The sequence below is a fragment of the Tachysurus fulvidraco genome, chromosome 16, assembly GCF_022655615.1.
Source record: "Tachysurus fulvidraco isolate hzauxx_2018 chromosome 16, HZAU_PFXX_2.0, whole genome shotgun sequence".
NCBI classification, from domain to species: Eukaryota; Metazoa; Chordata; class Actinopteri; order Siluriformes; family Bagridae; genus Tachysurus; species Tachysurus fulvidraco.
The window spans coordinates 21,287,051-21,309,550 of NC_062533.1; the positions used below are offsets into that span (position 1 = coordinate 21,287,051).

The window sequence follows — 22,500 nt, forward strand, 5'->3', positions numbered from 1 at the left end:
GTCATGAGCGTGTCACATTATCAATGTGAGATACAGATTGAGGATTAAGAATAATATTAGTATTAAATCTTTGTTAGCAGGTAATATAGCAAGGTTTTAAGTTAAATGCTAGTTTAAGAACTTCAGGAAGAGATGGTGTGAATATTGTGGAAGTTCTAGAGGAACATCTAGAGGAAGTTCATTCTAACCCCTTAGTGAGAAAACAGAGAAGAGTCTTTATGCAGGTCGTCTTTGTACCCTGAAAGATGGCGGAATCATTTAAGCAGACATCTCATACAGGAAACTTCACCACATCAACAAATGCACATGTTTTTAAACTGTTTATGTGGAACATCTGCTGTACAAGTGTCCATGTGAATGAACTGTTTCTACAGAAAACTTGACTTTAGCCAGTTGACTATAAATATCTCTATGTTAGTGCCCCAGAGTGTGATGTGGAGGTTTAACACATTTACAGCAGTGTTACTGGCTGCAGCATCTTACACATTCAGTGAGCTTCAGTTCTGAAAGTTTACACCTCCAACACACTTCCTCTTATTGGCTCAAGGCCACACTAATATATCATTCATTTATACCGTGTCATCTTAACATAATGTGTTCTTTAAACCATTAAACTTTAAACCGTTAAAGAACATCATCTTTAAAGAAAGAATGGTTTAAACTCTTGATGGGAACAATACATGCTATTATAAGGCAGGATTCATTTACATTCAGAAGTTCAGTATTCAGTACAGTGGGTAGTTTTGCTGTGTCACAGTTAATAAATAGGAAACAGCATCTGATAAATTTTATAGTCTTATCAATATCAAACTATTATAGACAATATCAAATTATTAAAACAATGTACCATGTCTTAATATATATAGCTAACATTCTGAAAACAGGTGATATAAAGATAATATATATGTGTTTCTGTCGGCTGTATATTAGGTGAGTCCATTGAGCTGAATCAAGGCGTCCAGAAACTCTGTCGCCGAGCCACGTCTCCATGAAAATAAAGACACGGCAGTTTCTAATCTCTCATCGTGTAATACGTTAGAGTCAGATGTAGTCCACTTTTATTGTCCAGGGAGCAAACATTGGCTAGTAGAATGGATGGGAGAGCCGGATTTCTGTACTTTATTAGTTCCTGGTGGTTGTATACATGGACACCACCATCTCTGGTGTCCATGTACTGGTTGTAGATAAAAACCGTAAAGAAAAACATAAAAAATGTAAAGCACCATATTGAATCCGAAGTGACCCCCTTCATTCATGCATTAGGGAAAAATCTGTAAGAAAGTATTAACATTAACACTATTTTGGAGAGTTCTGGGTAAAGACACACATCATCTTTAGTGAAAGCAATGCCAAGACCAAGACAAGTCCAAGAATAAATGCTAATAAATCTGACACAATTCAAGATAGAATGTGAGGATCCAGCCTGGATTTTGGCCATGTGTGTTTGTTTACGTCCTGTGTTCACGTGTATGTTTGTGTGACATCGGTCTGCATTTGTTCCGGTGGGGGACGCCGCTTCGCTTCCGGTTTCCTGCAGAGGACGTCGCCTCACTTCTTATCGGCGGACGATGTCACCAGCCCGGTTTTGTTTTTTTCTGTGTCCTGCGACATTGCTCCGCATCTGTTCCAGTGAGGGACGCTGCTCCACTTCTGGTTTCCCATGGGGCACGCCGACTCACTTCCTGCCAGCGTATGATGTCACAGCCTGGTATTGTTTTTATTTTTTTCTTTCTCTGTGCCCTGTGACATCACCCCGCACGTGTCTGTTAGGGGAAGTCGCTTCACTTTCTGGTTTCCCGTGGAGGACGCTGACTCACTTCCTGTCTGCTGGGGGTTTTGCAGAACTGTATTTTGCTCCAGGGACTGTGGGTCTGGCCGCAGTATGTCAGGGACTGTGCTTGGCCCTTCTGCTCGGCTGTGGAAGTCACTCAGCCCTTCTTCTCGGCTGTGGACGTAAGTAAGGCACTACTTAGATGGTGGCATGGCAGTAACACCCAGCGGCCACGCCGGATTCATAATGGTGCTATTTACATTTGTAAGGTTTTATTTACAGTCGGTAAATTTAGTCATACACTTACACATGTCACTTTTAAAGTAAAATGGGGAATCAGACAAGGTTGCTCATTATCAGATATGTTGTACAGTTTATAAATTGAATTGTTTTGACACAGACTATGAACTTTCTAAATGGCTTAATTTTACATGGTTTTAATGTTATACATTATGTATCTTCTTATGCAGAAAAATTATGAAACGAATTCAATATTCAAAATGAATTTAAGAAAAATAGAAAGCAGACTGAAAAACCGATTGGCACAAACCAAGCATGCCACTCAGGAAGAGGCTAATAATCAGGTAACCTCAACACAGTACACTTACAGCGTTTAGCAGACGCCCTTATCCAGAGCAACTTACATTTTTATCTCAATTTTATACACCTGAGCAATTGAGGGTTAAGGGCCTTGCTCAGGGGCCCAGCAGTGGCAGCCTGGTGGACATAGGAATCGAACTCACAACCTTACGATTGGTAGCCCAACACCTTAACCACTAGGCTTAGGTGAACCCACTAGAACCCTTTGTGTGAGACAAATTACAGTGTTCCTCAAAGCATCCTACTTCTCCGTAAAGAAAAAGGAGTACAGAGCTTGGTAGACATTAGAAGTAGAATCGCAATGCTTTATTTATAAACACTGAAAAATCGATGAGTTTGTTTATGATTGTAGCTTATATTTATTGGGCCTAATGACTTAAATATTTCTAACAATTCTGTTTTTATATAAGAGTGCAGATCCCAAGGCCCTGTCTCACTGTATTGGCTCCTAGAAAAGCCTTTAATGGGAGGAGGACAAATGGACACTAAGGACATTTCTCCGCGCCTCACACAAACTACAAACAAAAAGGTTCACTACACTGAGGAGACTAGTGGACACTGCAGGACCAGACATGAGAGCAGTGGCAGAGGAACTTGGACTGCGGTCACAAGAAAACACAGAAGCCTTTTTTTCCATTTTCACTCACTTTACACCTGTGAGCTAATTACAGTTACAGTATTATGAGTTACCATTGTTCATGTTTGTATTGTATTTTCATGCTGTACACACAAACTTTGAGGAGAAATAATGTTTTCTTCCAGGTTTTTCCCCAGTGTATGAATGAAGCCAACAATTTCAAGTCAAGAAGCTTTTATTGTCATTACAACAATATATAACTGTTACAGTACACAGTGACATGAGACAACGTTTCTCCAGGATCAGGGTGTTCCATAACACACAGACATGTAAGTAGTCTTAGCCACATAAAGTGCAACTGTGCAACCTGGTGCAAACAGTGCAGGACAAGACAGACAAGACAGTGCAGGACAAAAGGTTATAAGAAAATACACAAAATACAAAAAAGACAAAACACAAAAGACAGTAAACAGAAACAGTGCCGACCGACCGGTGTCCATACTGTATGTAAATAATGTAAGTTCAGACAATATCGCATCTGATACTCGAATGAACAGTTTCTTAGCAGCAGGTCCCTGAGATAGTGTATAAGATTGGACTGTGTGTGCAAAGAGCAAATAAGTAAAAAAAAGTGTACAAAACAGCATGTAAACAGTCTGATGAATGTAAGCAGCATGTAAACAAGTTGATAGATGTATATTAGAAGTGTGTGTATGTGGTGTAGGTCTGTGCAGTCCATACAGATGATGTGTGTGTGTACTGTATGTTTATTATCATACTAATATTATGAATTCTATAAAACTTCAAAAAGTCTGTTTGTGCATAAAAAAGTAATCCTGCTTTTTCATTCAATAAAATTCCTTATTACATCTGACTCACAGTTACATTACACTATTGGCTATGATCCAGTGAATATTTGAATATCGCTGTAGCAGACAGACAGTGACATAAAATCATCCGGATTTTAAACTTTTTGAACTTGCTATAAAACAGTCGGCCAATTTGATGTTCAAGCCACACAAGATCGATGTGGGAGCAATTAAACTGTGTTCAGAGAGCTTCATAAAGCAATGAGCTTCACTGTCTCTAATCGTCTCCAGTGAAATACATTAACAGGAACAGAGACTGGCTCTACTTGTCCACAAGACTGAGTGTGATGTGTGTTGGGATTTCAGATTACATTCACCATCATGTTTACACGACTCTGCTCTGGGATGTGATCAAAAAATGAAGGAAAGATTAATGTACTCACAATAAAATATGTTGATTGTGACAGATTCTGACTTCACTTGGTTGTCATTGTACCAGGGCTTGGATTTGATACCATTCTGTGGCGCATGTGTGTATTAAGACACTTACACTTCATTACTGAACCCTATTATTATTCTAATCTAGCCATGGGGGTCACAGTCCTGTGACTTCTGTGCCGGTCCCAAGCACGGATAAATAGAGAGGGTTGCATCAGGAAACATTGTGTAAAACATTGCCAAATCTAACTATGCAAATCATCAGTGTGAATTTCATCCCGGATCGGTCGAGGCCCGAGTTAACAACGACCGCCATCGATGCCGTTGACCTACAGGGCGCCGGTGGAAATTGGGCTACTGTTGGTCGAAAAAGTAGAGGAGGGAGGAGAGTGCACAGAGAGAGAAGAGGAAAGGTAAGAGTGTAGGACTGAGAATAGGAACTCTGAATGTTGGTACTATGACAGGGAAAGGTAGAGAGCTGGCTGATATGATGGAGAGAAGGAAAGTGGATATACTGTGTGTACAGGAGACCAGGTGGAAGGGTAGCAAGGCTCGTAGTATAGGAGCAGGATTCAAGCTGTTTATTATGGTGTGGATAGTAAGAGAAATGGGGTAGGTGTGGTCCTGAAGGACGAGTTTGTGAGGAATGTTCTGGAGTTGAAGAGAGAGTCAGACAGAGTGATGAGTCTGAAGTTAGAGATTGAAAGAGTGATGTTGAATGTTGTTAGTGGTTATGCCCCACAGGTAGGTTGTGAGTTAGAGGAGAAAGAGAGATTCTGGAGTGAATTAGATGAGATGATGGAAAGTATTCCCTTGGGTGAGAGAGTGGTGATAGGAGCGGATTTTAATAGACCTGTTGGTGAGGGGAACACAGGTGGTGAGGAGGTGATGGGCAAGTTTGGAGTTAAGGAATTTACCTTGAAGGTCAGAGGGTAGTGGACTTTGCTAAGAGGATGGACATTACTATGGTTAACACTTATTTTCATAAGAGGGAGGAACATCGAGTGAATTACAAGAGTGGGGGTTGGAGAACACAGGTAGACTACATCCTATGTAGAAGAGGCAATCTGAAAGAGATTAGTGACTGTAAAGTGGTAGTGGGAGAGAGTGTAGCCAGACAGCATAGGATGGTGGTGTGTAGGATGACTCTGATGGTCTGTAAGAGGAAGAGGTCAAAGATAGAGAAGAAAACTAAGTGTTGTAAGCTGAAAAAGGAGGAATGTTGTGAAGAATTTAGGCAGAAGTTGAGGCAGGCTCTGGGTGGTCAGGTAGTGCTGCCAGATGACTGGGAAACTACAGCAGAAGTGATCAGGGAGACAGGGAGAAAGGTGCTGGGTGTGTCATCTGGAAGGAGGAAGGAAGATAATGAGACTTGGTGGTGAAATGAGGAAGTTCAGGATAGTATCCAGAGGAAGGAGCCAAGAAGAAGTGGGATATGGACAGGACTGAAGAGAATAGACAGGAATTTTGAGTCCGGTTCCTCTCAAGGTTTCTCTCACTCTCTCTCTCACTCATTTTCTACCGCTTTATCTGAACTACCTCGGGTCACGGGGAGCCTGTGCCTATCTCAGGCGTCATCAGGCATCAAGGCAGGATACACCCTGGACGGAGTGCCAACCCATCGCAGGGCACACACACACTCTCATTCACTCACACACACACACACACACACACACACACACACACACACACACACACACACACACACACACACACACACTCTCATTCACTCACGCATTCACACACTACGGACAATTTTTCAGAGATGACAATCAACCTACCATGCATGTCTTTGGACAGGGGGAGGAAACCGGAGTACCCGGAGGAAACCCCCGAGGCACGGGGAGAACATGCAAACTCCGCACACACAAGGCGGAGGCGGGAATCGAACCCCGACCCTGGAGGTGTGAGGCGAACGTGCTACCACTAAGCCACCGTGCCCCCCCTCTCAAGGTTTCTTCCTTACCAATTTAAGGGAGTTTTTTCCTTGCCACTGCTGCCTGAGTCACCTCAGACTTGCACGTTGGGGATAAATACATACATACATACATACATACATACATATACATACATACACACTGAACTGAACTATATATATATATATATATCTTGAATTTTTACTATATTAATTCTCTATATTTCTCCTTATGTTTACCTTCCCTTCTGCTCTATGTTTATGTTCTGTAAAGCTGCTTTGAGACAAAGCCCATTGTAAAAAGCGCTATACAAATAAACTTGAATTGAATTGAATTGAATACAAGGAGTTACAGTGCAGAGTGAAGAGGGAGGTGTCTAAGGCCAAGCAGAAGGGATATGACAAGTTCTACACTAGGTTAGACACTAGAGAAGGAGAGAAGGAATTGTACAGGTTAGCTAGGCAGAGGGATCGAGATGGGAAGAATGTGCAGCAAGTTAGAATGATTGAGGATAGAGATGGAAGGATGCTCACAAGTGAGGAGCGTGTACAGAGGAGATGGAAGGAATACTTTGAGGAGCTGATGAATGAGGAAAATGAGAGGGGAAAAAGAGTAGAAGGGGTGAACTCTGTGGAACAGGAAGTAGATAAGATTACAAAGGATGAAGTCAGGAAGTCTTTGAAGAGGATGAAAAGTGGAAAGGCAGTTGGTCCTGACGACATCCCGGTAGAGGTCTGGAAGTGTCTAGGAGAGGCAGCAGTGGGATTTTTAACTAGTCTGTTCAACAGGGTTTTAGAGAGTGAGAGGATGCCTGAGGAATGGAGAAGTGTGTTAGTGCTGATCTTTAAGAATAAGGGTGACGTACAGAGTTGCAGCAACTATAGGGGGATAAAGTTGATGAGCCATACAATGAAGCTGTGGGAAAGAGTAGTGGAAGCTAGGTTAAGGAAGATGGTGGACATTTGTGAGCAGCAGTTTGGCTTCATGCCCAGAAAGAGCACAACAGATATGAGATATATATTTATAAATATATGATATAAAATATATTTGCTATGAGAATGTTGATGGAGAAGTATAGCGATGGTCAGATGGAGTTGTACTGTGTGTTTGTAGACTTGGAGAAAGTGTATGACAGGGTGCCAAGAGAAGAGCTGTGGTACTGTATGAGGAAGTCAGGAGTAGCAGAGAAGTATGTCAGAGTGGTGCAGGACATGTATGAGAGGAGCAGGACGGTGGTGAGGTGTGTTGTAGGTCAGACAGAGGAGCACAAAGTGGAGGTGGGACTGCATCAGGGATCGGCTCTGAGCCCCTTCCTGTTTGCTATAATGATGGACCAGTTGTCAGAGGACGTCAGACAGGAGTCTCCATGGACGATGATGTTTGCAGATGACATTGTGATCTGTAGTGAGAGCAGGAACATGAGCAGAACATGAGTTGTCCCTCTGATGTTCCTATTCCTGTCCAATCTTGTCACTCCCAAAAAGAAACTCAACATCTTCATCTCTGGAGAGGTGGAGGTTTGTGCTGGAGAGAAGAGGAGTGAAGGTCAGTCGTAGTAAGAATGAGTACATGTGTGTGAATGAAAGGGAGGGAAGTGGAAGAGTAAGGTTACAGGGTGAGGAGGTGAAGAAGGTACAGGAGTTTAAGTACATGGGGTCAACCATCAAGAGTAATGGAGATAGTGGGAAAGAAGTAAAGAAGCGAGTGCAGTCAGGTTGGAGTGGGTGGCGAAAGGTTTCAGGAGTTCTGTGTAATAGAAAAATATCAGCAAGAATCAAGGGGAAGGTGTACAGGACAGTGGTGAGACCGGCCATGCTGTATGGTTTAGAGACAGTGTCACTGAAGACGAGACAGGAGTCAGAGCTAGAGGTAGCCGAGCTGAAGATGTTGAGTTTCTTTTTGGGAGTGACAAGATTGGACAGGAATAGGAACATCAGAGGGACAACTCATGTTGGACGTTTGGGGGACAAAGTTAGGGAGGACAGATTAAGATGGTTTGTACATGTTCAGAGGAGGGAGAGTGAGTATTGGTAGGAGAATGTTGGACATGGAGCTGCCAGGCAGGAGACAAAGAGGAAGGCCAAAGAGGAGGTATATGGATGTAATTAATGAGGATATGAAGCTAGTGGGTGTAAGTGTTGAAGATGCAGAATATAGGGACAGGTGGAGAGAGATGATTCGCTGCGGTGATCCTTGAAGGGAAAAGCCAAAAGAAGAAGAAGCCCGAACCTTATTATTCTCTTGCTGAGCATTTTATATGGCAGTGCGGTTCATTCCTGCTCTCGTTCATCAGTGCAGAAATTCCAACTCCCATATGGAAAACAAAGTGTATGGTTCATTTACAGCAACCGTATATCTTTATAAATACTGTAAACAGCCCTATATGACATCTACACGATGACACTATGCATGGTATTAGCAGAAATATAGGACATATATGACATTCATATACAAATTAAAATTATATGAAGTTGAATCATGTGATAAAAAAACATTTAATGCCATTTGTTTATATGTATTTTATAGAGATTTTATATGTTTTATAGGGAAATTGTGTTTGTTAAATAAGCTTTATATGTTTCCAACTAATTCCTTATTTCAGCAATATTATCAGTATATCTCTCTATATAATTATTAAACTATATGTGATTTCAGTAAATAACATGCACACATTTGCAGTGGAAACTCTTTTATTTCAACACAGAGACAAACAATCACATTTTAAGAAGCATTTTAATCACATGAGAAATTTAGAGCTGTCCAGCAATTTATTGTGTCCACAATAAAAGTCTGTGTTTATGCAAAAAGTGTGTGTGTGTGTGTGTATTGTGTGTGTGTATATATATATATAATCATTGCAGTCCTCTTGATAGCAAACGTTAGTTTGGATGGTGTGAGCAATTTGATAGTTTCTGATATTAGCTAAATGGGGACACGGTGGCTTAGTGGTTAGCACGTTCGCCTCACACCTCCAGGGTTGGGGGTTCAATCCCCACCTCCACCTTGTGTGTGTGGAGTTTGCATGTTCTCCCCATGCCTCGTGGGTTTCCTATGGGTACTCCGGTTTCTTCCCCCGGTACAAAGACATGCATGGTAGGTTGATTGGCATCTCTGGGAAATTGTCCGTAGTGTGTGTGTGTGTGTGTGTGAGTGAATGAGAGTGTGTGTGTGTGTGTGTGTGTGTGTGTGTGTGTGTGTGTGAGTGAATGAGAGTGTGTGTGTGCCCTGTGATGGGTTGGCACTCCGTCCAGGGTGTATCCTGCCTCGATGCCCGATGACGCCTGAGATAGGCACAGGCTCCCCGTGACCCGAGAAGTTCGGATAAGCGGTAGAAGATGAATGAGTGAGAGAGTGATATTAGCCAAGAGGATATGAACCATGCTAATGAGGCTCTTGGGCTTTATATTAAAGCAGTGATATTGAAAGATGAGATTATTTTCATGGGTTTATACTTTCTCTGTGTCAGTGATGACCAAACTGTATGCAGTCGGCAAATTTGGACATTTTACAGTGCAGAAGCTGGTTTGAGAATGTGATGTGAAAATGTCACTGACTTTTATGTAGATTGTTTATTTTCCTACAGGATCTGAAAGAGCTGACAGCAATGACATTGTCAATCTCTTAACAACACCTATAAGGAAAGCTCTTTGTAACGAGCTAGTGGCTGGAACATTATTCTGAAGGCCTTCTTTAATGTTCTGACTTGCCTCAGTTCAAAGTTAATACAGATGATTAACTGTAAAAGTTAGTACAGACAGTTGATCTAAAATACACTGACACCTTGGACCATGCCGCCATCTTCCTCATGCCTGTTTACAAACAAAGGCTGAAACAGGAAGCTCCTGGGGTCTGTTTCAGGAAGGAGGTTAAGTGAAAACTCTGTGTATGTTAACCCTGAAATGAGGGAAACTGGGTTTTCTGTTTCAGATAGGGAGGTGTGTTAAACCTGAGAAAGTAGGTTCAGTTAAGCCCCTTTCTGAAAGAGGTAACTTATACACAGAGTCAGTTACCATAGTAACAGTTACCGTGGTAACAGTTACCGAGGTAACAGTTACCATAGTAACTTACTCTGTGAACCTAACCTGGTCAGAAGCAGGTTTTCTTCAGTAAACCCAGAGTTTCTCTCGGTCTCCTCCCCTTTTTTAAAGAGGAAGCGATGTTTAAACACCTCATTCATTGGACACATTTCAGTTACACAGAGAGCAGCAAAGGGAATGAAATGTCCTGTTATGGACGATCCTGTTGATGAAGAGGCTGTATTACTTCGTAGGGAGTTACATTTACATCAGGAGAGGATTTTGAGGCCCAGAGTGGAATTTTGGTCACATCCCTATGTATTTTTATTTTAGCGGTACCGTTTATCTTTACAAGTCAAGTCAAGTCAAGAAGCTTTTATTGTCATTACACCATATATAGCTGTTGCAGTACACAGTGACATGAGACAACGTTTCTCCAGGATCAGGGTGTTACATAAAACACACACAGGGCTGAGGACATGTAAGTAGTCTTAGCCACATAAAGTGCAACTGTGCAACCTGGTGCAAACAGTGCAGGACAAGACAGACAAGACAGTGCAGGACAAGACAAACAAGACAGTGCAGGAGAAGACAGACAAGACAGTGCAGGACAAGACAAACAAGACAGTGCAGGACAAAAGACAGTGCAGGACGAAAGGTTACAAGACAATACAAAAAGTACAAAGAATGCAATACACAAAAGACAATAAACAGTAACAGAAACAGCGCCGACCGACCGGTGTGTGTGTGTGTATACTGTGTGTGTGTATACTGTGTGTGTATACTGTGTGTGAATACTGTGTGTGTGTACTGTGTGTGAATACTGTGTGTGTATACTGTGTGCGTATACTGTGTGTGTATACTATGTGTATACTGTGTGTGAATACTGTGTGTGTACTATGTGTATACTGTGTGTGAATACTGTGTGTGTATACTGTGTGTGTATACTGTGTGTATATACTGTGTGTGTATACTGTGTGAATACTGTGTGTGTGTATACTGTGTGTGTATACTGTGTGTGAATACTGTGTGTGTATACTGTGTGTATATACTGTGTGTGTATACTGTGTGTATATACTATGTGTATACTGTGTGTGAATACTGTGTGTATATACTGTGTGTGTATACTGTGTGAATACTGTGTGTGTATATACTGTGTGTGTGGATACTGTGTGAATACTGTGTGTGTGGATACTGTGTGAATACTGTGTGTGTGTATACTGTGTGTGAATACTGTGTGTGTATACTGTGTGTGAATACTGTGTGTGTATACTGTGTGTGTATACTGTGTGTATACTGTGTGTATATACTATGTGTATACTGTGTGTGAATACTGTGTGTATATACTGTGTGTGTATACTGTGTGAATACTGTGTGTGTATATACTGTGTGTGTGGATACTGTGTGAATACTGTGTGTGTGGATACTGTGTGTGTATACTGTGTGTGTATACTGTGTGTGAATACTGTGTGTGTATACTGTGTGTATACTGTGTGTAAACTGTGTGTGTATACTGTGTGTGAATACTGTGTGTGTGTATACTGTGTGTGTATACTATGTGTATATACTGTGTGTGTGAATACTGTGTGTGTATACTGTGTGTGACCACTGTGTGTGTATACTGTGTGTATACTGTTTGTGTGTACTGTGAGTGAATACTGTGTGTGTATACTGTGTGTGAGTATTGTGTGTATACTGTGTGTGTATACTGTGTGTGAATACTGTGTGTGTATACTGTGTGTGAATACTGTGTGTCTATACTGTGTGTGTATACTGTGTGAATACTATGTGTGTATACTGTGTGTGTATACTGTGTGTGTATACTGTGTGAATACTATGTGTGTATACTGTGTGTGTATCCTGTGTGTGTATACTGTGTGAATACTATGTGTGTATACTGTGTGTGTATACTGTGTGTGAATATTGTGTGTATACTGTGTGTGTATACTGTGTGTGTATACTGTGTGTGAATACTGTGTGTGTATACTGTGTGAATACTGTGTGTGAATACTGTGTGTGTATACTGTGTGTGAATACTGTGTGTGTATACTGTGTGTGTATACTGTTTGTGTATACTGTGTGTGTATACTGTGTGTGTATACTGTTTGTGTATACTGTGTGTGTATACTTTATGTATACTGTGTGTGAATACTGTGTGTGTATACTGTGTGTGTATACTGTGTGTGAATACAGTGTGTGTATACTGTGTGTGTATACTGTGTGTGTATACTGTGAGTGATTACTGTGTGTGTATACTGTGTGTGAATATTGTGTGTATACTGTGTGTGTATACTGTGTGTGAATACTGTGTGTGTATACTTTGTGTATACTGTGTGTGTGTATACTGTGTGTGAATACTGTATGTGAATATTGTGTGTGAATACTGTGTGTGTATACTGTGTGTGTATACTGTGTGTGTATACTGTGTGTGAATACTGTGTGTGTATACTGTGTGTGTAAGTGGAGGGCTGTGGCAATGGCACCGTCTGTGGAGCGGTTTGGATGATACGCGAACTGTAGGGGGTCCAGTGAGGGTGGTAGCTGGGTCTTGATGTGCCTCATGACGAGCTTCTCGAAGCACTTCATAACTATGGGTGTGAGTGCAACGGGATGATAGTCATTGAGGCAGGACACTGAAGACTTCTTTGGGACAGGAATGATGGACAGGGAAATGTTGAAAATGTCCGTAAAGACATCCGCTAGCTGTTCTGTACATTCTCTGAGCACCCTGCCAGAAATGTTGTCTGGTCAAGCAGCCTTCCGTGGGTTAACTCTGCATAGAGATCTCCTCACGTCGGCCATGGATAGACAGAGTACCTGGTCGTCGGGACGAGGGATGGTCTTCCTTGGCGTTACGTTGTTCTGTACCTCGAACCGAGCCATCACAAGCAGGTGAAGCTGTCTTGTAGTTTGTGGTTGTCTGTATGCCCTGCCACATGCGCCGGGTGCCTCTGCTGTCCTGGAAGTGGCTGTGGATTGTCTGGGCGTGTGGGCGCTTTGCCTCTCTGATGGCTCTGGACAGTTTGGCCCTTGCTGTTCTTAGGACCGCCCTGTCCCCTGTTCTGAAGGCTAGGTCCCTAGTCCTCAGCAGAGCATGCACATTAGCAGTCATCCACGGCTTCTGGTTGGAGCATGTAGTGATGGTCTTGGAGACGGTCACGTCATCAATGCACTTGCCGATGTAACTGGTCACTGCTGACGTGTACTCCTCCAAGTTGACGGAGTCCCCGTTGGTTGCAGCCTCCCTGAAGATATTCCAGTCAGTGCACTCAAAGCAGTCCTGAAGAGCAGAGGTGGCCTCCTGCTGGCCAGGTTTTCACCTGCTTAAGAACCGGTTTTGATCGTCTGATGGGTGTTCTGTATGCTGGAATTAGCTTAACAGTGATGTGGTCTTAGTAGCCAAGGTGGGGGCGGGGCTCCGCACGGTACGCACCGGGAATGTTTGTGTAAACAAGATCCAGCGTGTTTTCACCTCTCGTAGCAAAGTCCACATGCTGATGAAATTTAGGGAGCACCGACTTAAGATTTGCATGGTTGAAATCTCCGGCGATGTGTAGCACGTTCGAGTCAGATGTAGTCCAGTTAATTGTCCAGGGAGCAAACATTGGCTAGTAGAATGGACGGGAGAGCCGGCCGCGCTAGGGTTTGTTTTTAGCCTAGCACGGACACCGTTCCGTGCTTCCGCTTCCTGCACACCGCTTTCGGCGTCCCCTCTCCTGGTCTCTGGTATCAGGTGACACCGGGGACTGGAGGCCTGGTCCCCGCAGCAAGCCGAGGTCACGAAACCTAACCAGTACATCATCGTGCAGGTTGGTTGTTACACGATTTCTGTACTTTGTTAGGTTTTGGTGGTTGTGTACATGAACACCGCTGTCTCTGGCATCCTTGTAGAAGCAATGGTCGGGCTAAAAATAAAATAAAATAACTTAAGTAAATAAAAACTTAAAAAACATAAATAGCACCGTATTGAATACGGAGAGACCGCTGCGTGCTACTGCCGCGCCGCCATCTTGTTTATACCACACCAGTTTCATCCATGTTCCAGATATCCTGTGCAGCAAATCTGTGTTTGTCCAGGACAGAAAACAAGTCCTGGAACTTGACGTTTGTCTCATTGAAACTCGTAGCCCGTGAGAGGCTTGTAGCCTGAGGGCTTCTTATGGAGAGAGTGGGGTGCCTCTTCAAAAATGTTGTGAACCAGTCGGCTCCAGCCATCCCGTTCTCTGCCCAGGTTTCAAGGTACCTGCAACTCTAGGTCTTTGCCAAATCATAGGCAAACTTCCAGACCTAAATTATATAAATTGTTAATTAGTTTAATACACAACAAATGTATGCCTACATAGCAAAACCTACTCTAGCTTAATACATATCCAGCCTACCTCCTTTGTTCTCAATCCATAATACAAATCAGCTGCCTGCATCAGCTAGTCTCTTAAGAGGAGCTCCTGCTGTAGTGTGAAAACCCTTTTTGGGTTCTATTATCCAACTCCGGAAAGTGTCTTTGATCCCTGGTTCTTCTTCTGGTGGAATCGGTGCAGGGTCACATGGCAAATGCCATATGATTTGGCCACTGCTCTGACTGACTTTCCCTGTCTGGTTTCATCTGAAGCCCTTTCCAGCACAGGAAATGGGACTCCCCCTGTCTGTCTTCCTCTTTATAAAAAAAGATAATTACCTTAAAAAGTGATTTGATGACATTTGACATTTAATTTGTAATGCACATTGCACATTTTACTTTTTATTTGCACATTAAAAAGAAACTATGCAGTTTTTTTTTTTAGCTTGATTAGTTTTTAAAATATAAATTAAACTTGGTTGGTGATATTGGGACTGTTGTAACTGTAATGAGGAGGCGTAAGGATGAGGATCCATTTGCAGCGTTTATTACAGCAAATACACAACGTCAGACAGATCAAGTCGAAGCCAGCAAACACAGGTGTCAGAGGATAAGCAGAGATCGGAAACGAGGGACAGGCAGAAGGTCGAGACAGGCAGCAAGCAAGGAGAAAGAGAGGAAATCTCCTTGGCTTTCAGATGTGCTGCGCAACAATGGAAGAGAGCTAAGATCATCAGAGAAAAAGTGGAAGAAATCACAACTTGATGCAGATCTTGATTTTTACAGAACACTTCTTGTCAAGTTCTCCTCAGACATGACTTCTGCCAAGACTTCCTTCTACATGGAAAAGCTTGAAGCTTCCTCACATGACCCTCGGAAATTCTGCAACATCATCTCTTCTCTGCTCAACCCCCCGGCTCCACCTTCTTCGTCCTCCCTGACTGCAGAAGACTTTGCTTCTTTCTAACAGGAGAAGATTCCGTAGAGTATCTACCGTACCTTCACTTCAGCCCCAACTGCACTTACATCTCAGAGTATGGATTCCCCTACACCTTCGTTGTCACATTTCTCAACTGTGGCAGCAGAAGAGATTTTACAACTCATCCAGTCCTGCAATCCTACCACCTGCCCATTGGATCCACTCCCTACCACTATGCTCCAGACCATCTCGCAAGACCTTTTGCCCTCCATTTCCACTATCGTCAATAGATCCATAGCATCTGGTCAGGTACCAACTACTTTCAAGAGAGCAAGGGTTATTCCCATCCTAAAGAAACCTGCTCTGGATCCATCAGACATCAGTAACTACAGACCGGTATCACTTCTCTCATTTCTTTCAAAAATTCTTGAACGCATTGTCTATAATCAACTGTCTGTCTATCTCTCACAGAACAACCTCCAAGATCCCAACCAGTCTGGCTTTAAAGCAGCTCACTCTACAGAGACAGCCCTTTTGGATGTCTCTGAGAAACTACATGCTGCTAGATCAGCCAAACTGTCATCTGTCCTTATCCTCCTTGACCTTTCAGCAGCGTTTGATACGGTCAACCACAAGACTCTCTTATCCACCCTCAAGAGTCTTGGGATTTGCAGATCAGCTTGGGAATGGTTTGCTTCCTACCTGGCTGAGGCCTCACTATACAGACAGCTACCCTTCACTTCCGGTGTGAGAACGCTTGGCGCTCCTGTGCTGCCGCTTCACGCTGGTACCTGTTTGTCTGTTGTTGTCACGTCTGCTTTTTTTTTTGGGATGTTTTTTTTTTCTTTCTTGCATCAATCTCTCTGGATTATTTCCCTGGATTATTTTACACCAACTCCTGGACTACTAACATGCTATGGTTCTGGCTAACGTAGTTTAAACCGTTAAATTGTTGTTGTAGGTTGCGTTGCACATCTCCGGTCATGTCGACACGTATCAATTTGCAGGCTTTGTTTTTTGGCCTTTTTTGGTTCGTTTATCTAATTAGTTTCCCCGAGATGGCTTTACAATTCTCTGCAGCTCATCTCAGAACATTTAAAGGGCCGTTTCGATTGGCTCCGGACACCTATAAATGGTGTGAACAACTTGGAGTTTTACGCCGACCGTGCTACATACATCGCTCGCGGAAGAAACTTCTGACTTATCACCACGCTTCCTCCAATAATATTCTGGTCGTCTCTACCAACACCCGTGTGTCGGGCGCAACGAAGCTGGAAAATCGATCTACTAACTTTGGAAATCTAAGATCATTGCGTTTTGATCATGACCTCCGAAATTGCAGAGGTTCATCATCAGACCTGCGATATGCGCTGCTGAACACTCGCTCTCTGACTACTAAAGCTTCGGTGTTGCATGACATAATCACTGACACAAACCTGGACATGCTACTTCTGACTGAAACCTGGCAGATGTCTAATGACATGTTTGATGACCTGGCAGATGTCTCTCAACCTGAATCTCTTAACTCCCCCTGGGTACATCTACTTCGCTCAGCCACGTCTTCATCGTCGAGGTGGTGGACTGGCTGTAGTTTGCCGTGAGACTATTAAGATTTCAAAGATAGAGTTGCATGACGTTACAGCATTTGAATATCTTGCGCTGAAAATGTCTGGCAAATTGTCACTGGCTGTAATCTTGATTTACCACCTGCAAAATGTCATGCTGATTTGTTGTCTGATTTCTTCTCTGATATCAGTGCGTTACTATTTCTTGTCTGTGGTACTTATTCATCTGTCATTTTACTTGGTGATTTTAATATACATGAAAATACTGCTCAATGCAATGAATTGACGTCTGTCCTGGACTGTTTCAACCTAACCCAGCATGAAACTTTTGCTACTCATTCCAGGGGCCATATACTGGATCTCATATGTACATCTGGCTTAAATAATATTATTGTTAGTGGTTCTGATTTTGCTTTTTCAGATCATAAAATCATAAACTTCAGTTGTAGTTTTCCAATATCTATACCGCCTCTGAAGAAAATGCTGACTTATCGTAAAATCAATTCTGTAAATCCATCTTCCTTCTCTGATTCAATTAGGGCTTCTACCTTGTCAAAATGCCTACTATCTAACTGTCCTTCAGAAATCTGCTGTATATACAATAATGCTTTGTCTCAAATACTTGAGAAGCATGCTCCCGTTAAAACTAGACTGGTTCCATCTACCCGGACTGCACCCTGGTTCACTCCTGAACTGCGAATGATAAAAACTGAGGGATGCCGCCTAGAAAGGCTATACAGGAAAACTGGGCTTATTGTACACTCCGTTATTGTGCAGGCCCAAGTCGCTCTTTGCTATGGTTAGCAAACTCACAAATCCACCACAACTTGCTATGTCGGGTTCTGTGGGGCTTGCAAATAGCTTTTCAAAATTCTTCTCTGACAAATTACAGTTAATCACTGCATCCATTGCCAAAAACACTCTGCATGTACATGATTCAGATTTTCATTTAATGTTTGCTGATTCAGCTCATCCTACAAACTCTCTCTCTGCCTTTAGTTTAACTACTCCAATTGCCATACGCGATTTAATTGCGAAGTTAAATTTCACATCCTGCCAACTTGATCCTACACCTACTGTTCTGCTTAAGTTGTGTGTCCCTGATGTTGCACGCTTCATAACACATATGATTAACTGTAGTCTGTCGTCCGGCGTTGTTCCAGAAAATGAACATGAAAAATGAAAAAATGGCTGCGGTGACGCCGATTCTTAAAAACCAGGCCTAGACCACCTAATCATGGACAATTACAGACCAATATCCAACTTACCATTCATAAGCAAAGTCCTTGAAAGGGTTGTTGCTTCGCAATTGCGGGCATATTTGAATGAAAATGGCCTTTTTGAACCTTTTCAGTCTGGTTTTCGTACAGCACACAGCACTGAAACGGCTCTTCTCCGGGTGGTTAACGACATTCTTCTGTCAATGGATGCTGGGCTGAGAAACATCTTGCTGCTTCTTGATTTAAGCGCTGCTTTTGACACAGTCTGCCATGATTTAATGATCTCTAGGCTTTCTGACATTGGCATCACTGGCTCTGCACTTTCTTGGCTCATTTCCTACATTAGTGTCAGAAAGTATTACATCACTATACAAGGGTTTAGATCTGCTACTGCTTCACTCACACAGGGTGTTCCTCAAGGTTCGGTTCTTGGCCCACTATTATTTATCATCTACATATATCCACTCGGTGACATCATACGAAAGCATGGACTTCAGTTCCACTGCTATGCAGATGATATTCAAATCTACCTCACCACCAGCTCCAATGCTCCATCTCTGTCTGACTCACACACAGCATGTATCAGGGACATTAAATATTGGATGTCCCGGAATTTCTTAAGTTGAACGATAAAAAAACTGAGATATTATTGATTGGTTCTATTGCCACAGTCAAAACAATGAACCAGTCTTTTGATGTTCATGGAACTTACATTATGTTCATGGACTGGCAGACTGGGGTGGTGGTCCCTCTGTTTAAGAAGGGGGACCAGAGGGTGTGTTCCAACTACAGGGGGATCACACTCCTCAGCCTCCCCGGAAAAGTCTATGCCAGGGTACTGGAGAGGAGAATTCGGCCGATAGCCGAACCTCGGATTCAGGAGGAACAATGCGGATTTCGTCCTGGTCGTGGAACACTGGACCATCTCTATACCCTCACCAGGTTGCTGGAGTGTTCATGGGAGTTTGCCCAACCAGTCCACATGTGTTTTGTGGATCTGGAGAAGGCATTCGACTGTGTCCCTCGTGGTGACCTGTGGGGGGTGCTCTGGGAGTATGGGGTCCGGGGCCCTCTGCTAAGAGCTGTCCGGTCCCTATATGACCGGAGCAGGAGTTTGGTTCGCATTGCCAGCAGTAAGTCAGACTTGTTCCCAGTGCATGTTGGACTTCGACAGGGCTGCCCTTTGTCACCGGTCCTGTTCATTATTTATATGGACAGGATTTCTAGGCGCAGTCGGGGGCCGGAGGGAGTCCGGTTTGGGGACCACGACTCTATTCGACTCTAATCTATCTTTTGGCCCTCACATTTCTTCTCTTGTTAAAAACTCCTTTTTCCATCTTCGTAATATTGCTCGTCTCCGATCTTCTCTCACCATAGCTGATACTGAAACCTTAATTCATGCACTAATCACTTCACGTCTGGACTATTGCAATGCCTTATTTCTTGGTCTTCCAAAAAAACTTATCGCAAGATTACAGTATGTTCAAAACAGCAGCAAGAGTTCTCACCTCCACTAGGTGCTCTGCTCACATTACTCCACTGCTTCATGACCTTCACTGGCTACCTGTAGCATCACGTATACACCTTAAGGTATTGCTTCTAACGTTCAAAGCGTTAAATGGTCTTGCTCCCCAATATCTGTCTGACCTACTCTCCCCTTACCGCCCTGTCTGGTCCCTTAGATCAGCTGAACTTGGTTTGTTGTCCATCCCTCCTTTCCGTCTGTCTACTGTTGGTGGAAGGTCATTTATTATAAATGCTCCTCAACTATGGAATTCGCTGCCTCCTACACTATGAAACATCATATCTGTGCATTTAAGTCCCAGTTAAAAAGATATCTATTTAACAAGCATTTCGGATAATGCAATTATATGTTTTATGTGATGTGTATATATATGTATATGTAAGAGTCTGAATGTACTGTATTTGTGAAATGAAAAGCGACCATGAGCTATGGAAAGGTGCTATATAAATAAAACTTCTTCTTCTTCTTCTTCTTCTTCTTCTTCTTCTTCAAACTTCTTCTGGAAGGACGCTCGTATCAGGTAACATGGAGGGGAGTGACATCTGCTCCGTGTAGTCTCGCCACTGGCATCCCACAGGGCTCAGTACTTGGTCCTCTTCTTTTCTCCCTGTATACTCACACTCTTGATGAAGTTAGTTCCTCACATGGGTTCTCTTACCACTGCTATGCTAATGATACACAACTTATCTTCTCTTTCCCGCCCTCAGATATCACAGCTTCTGATCGGATCTCAGCATGTCTGGCAGAAATTTCATCATGGATGACTGCTCATCAGTTAAAGCTCAATCCTAGCAAAACTGAACTGCTGTTCATCAGGTGATTCATCCCCAGGTCATGATCTTGCTATAGACAATAAACTGTCCTTTTCCTCTCATGTTGCTAATGGGACTCTCTCATGTCGGTTTCTTCTCTACAACATTAGAAGGATTCGGCCATTTCCGCCCACACAGACTGCTCAGGTACTTGTTCAGTCTCTTGTCATTTCTAGACTGGATTACTGCAATGCACTGCTGGCAGGTCTACATATGAACGCAATCCGTTCTCTGCAAATGATCCAAAATGCAGCTGCACGGCTTGTTTTCAACCTGCCAAAGTTCTCACATAACACCCCACTGCTGCGATCCCTCCACTGGCTTCCGGTAGCTGCACGCATCTGATTAAAAACACTGATGCTGGTCTACAAAGCCAAAAATGGACCAGCTCCCTCTTACCTCAAAGCCCTCATCATTCCTCGCACTGCAACCTCCGATCTACCAGCACTGCGCGACTGGTTCCACCATCTCTCAGGGTAAGAGGCAAGTATACTACAAGACTCTTCTCTGTTCTGGCACCAAGGTGGTGGAATGAACTTCCCCTAGAGGTCCGGACAGCTGAGTCACTGGCTATTTTCAATCGGTGGTTGAAGACCTACTTATTCAGGAAACACTTCAACTAGCACTTCTTTCCCTATCTTTTGCATTAAAAAAAAAAAAAAACCTTTGACACTTTTTCATTGTAACTTTGAACAAATGTTTTAAACTCCTGGTATCTTAAGTATGTAACCTAGTGAACCAGCATTAATGTATTCAATGTTAGAGATTTAAGCACTTATGTACGTCGCTCTGGATAAGGGCGTCTGTCACATGCTGTAAATGTAAATGTAAATGTAAGTGAAATAGGGTCGAGATCAGAAATACAGAAACCATGGAAACACTCAGAATGATTGTCAGACAAATCGAGACTTTGCACTGGAGTAAAGTTCGTGAGCGGTTTAAGTAAAGAGATGAAATGAGGAACAGGTGGCGGTGCAATGGCGGAGCGCGCGGCGCGCTGATCGTGACAGTAACGAGGCGTTACAACCATCCCAGTATCACCAACCAAGTCATGTGAGCTGTCTTGACTGCTAGTTTGACACTTGTTAGACATTTATATTTTTAGCTTACACAATGGTGATTCTAATAATACTTGTTTGAATTCATAGACATTTGATCCTATGACAGGATCCAAAAAAGTACATCAGAAAGAAAGTAATTTTTTACCTCAAAAACAATCTTTTGTAGATAACTCTGTCAGGAAGATTTAAATGTGTCTCCCTTTATGGCAAAAATGGAGGGAACCTAACTGAGCATGTGCACAGTGAGTGTCATCACTCTAGGTTGTTTCTGATGAATTCAAGGTGTTATAACCGTCCCCTGTTACAACTGTCCCTGGTCTCCCCTACTAAACATGTATGAGACAAACCTAAAAATTCTGCTTATTTCCACCTTCTCAACTAAAGTTGCTGGGTTAGGGTTAGGGCTGCTGGAGCTGCTCCTTCTGTGGAGGCAGAAGGGCAGAAGAGCTGGAGCTGCCCCAGGAGATAACAGAATGTGACCTGCACAGACTGCGGCATGAAAACCTCAGTATTTATTAAATCTGTATTTTATATTTTTATGACATATATATTGGTTTTTTATTTTCCAATTGTTTTAAGTCTCTTGCTGCCTTCTTGTACAGTTTACCTTTAATAAATAGATTTATTCTCTCTGAGACTCTGATTGTAGCATGAAAATATCCAAGTTTATAAAAACAACAAACTCTGGAATACTTTTGTAGCCTTCAATTTGTCCTCAGACCCGAATTAAGGATGGGTTCCCTTTTGATCCTGGTTCCTCTCAAGGTTTCTGTTTCATATAAAGGGACTTGCAACAGTCACCCGATGGCTTCCTCAAAGGGGATCTAAAGTTAGGGCAAAAAAAGGAAGAAAAATAACAAGAAAAGTTTTTGCCACACTTACAAAAAAAATTGACACACAGCTGTATATATAGTTAAGTAGTTAAAACTTCTTTA

At 42.7% G+C, this 22,500-nt stretch overlaps 2 protein-coding genes across 7 annotated transcripts in view; both read right to left on the reverse strand.

Moving 5' to 3' along the window:
• LOC113647555 (NACHT, LRR and PYD domains-containing protein 3-like) overlaps positions 1-22,500 on the reverse strand; it is a 291,375-nt gene that overhangs the window by 153,729 nt on the left and 115,146 nt on the right. The window lies entirely within an intron of this gene.
• LOC113646932 overlaps positions 22,198-22,500 on the reverse strand; it is a 28,621-nt gene continuing 28,318 nt past the window's right edge. For 5 of the 6 annotated variants that reach the window (XR_007138103.1, XM_047801748.1, XM_047801750.1 and 2 more), the window contains one exon: positions 22,198-22,389. The gene's annotated coding sequence lies outside the window, so the exon portion shown is untranslated. The remainder of the gene's footprint in view (positions 22,390-22,500) is intronic. The other variant, XR_007138099.1, reaches the window with a different exon arrangement.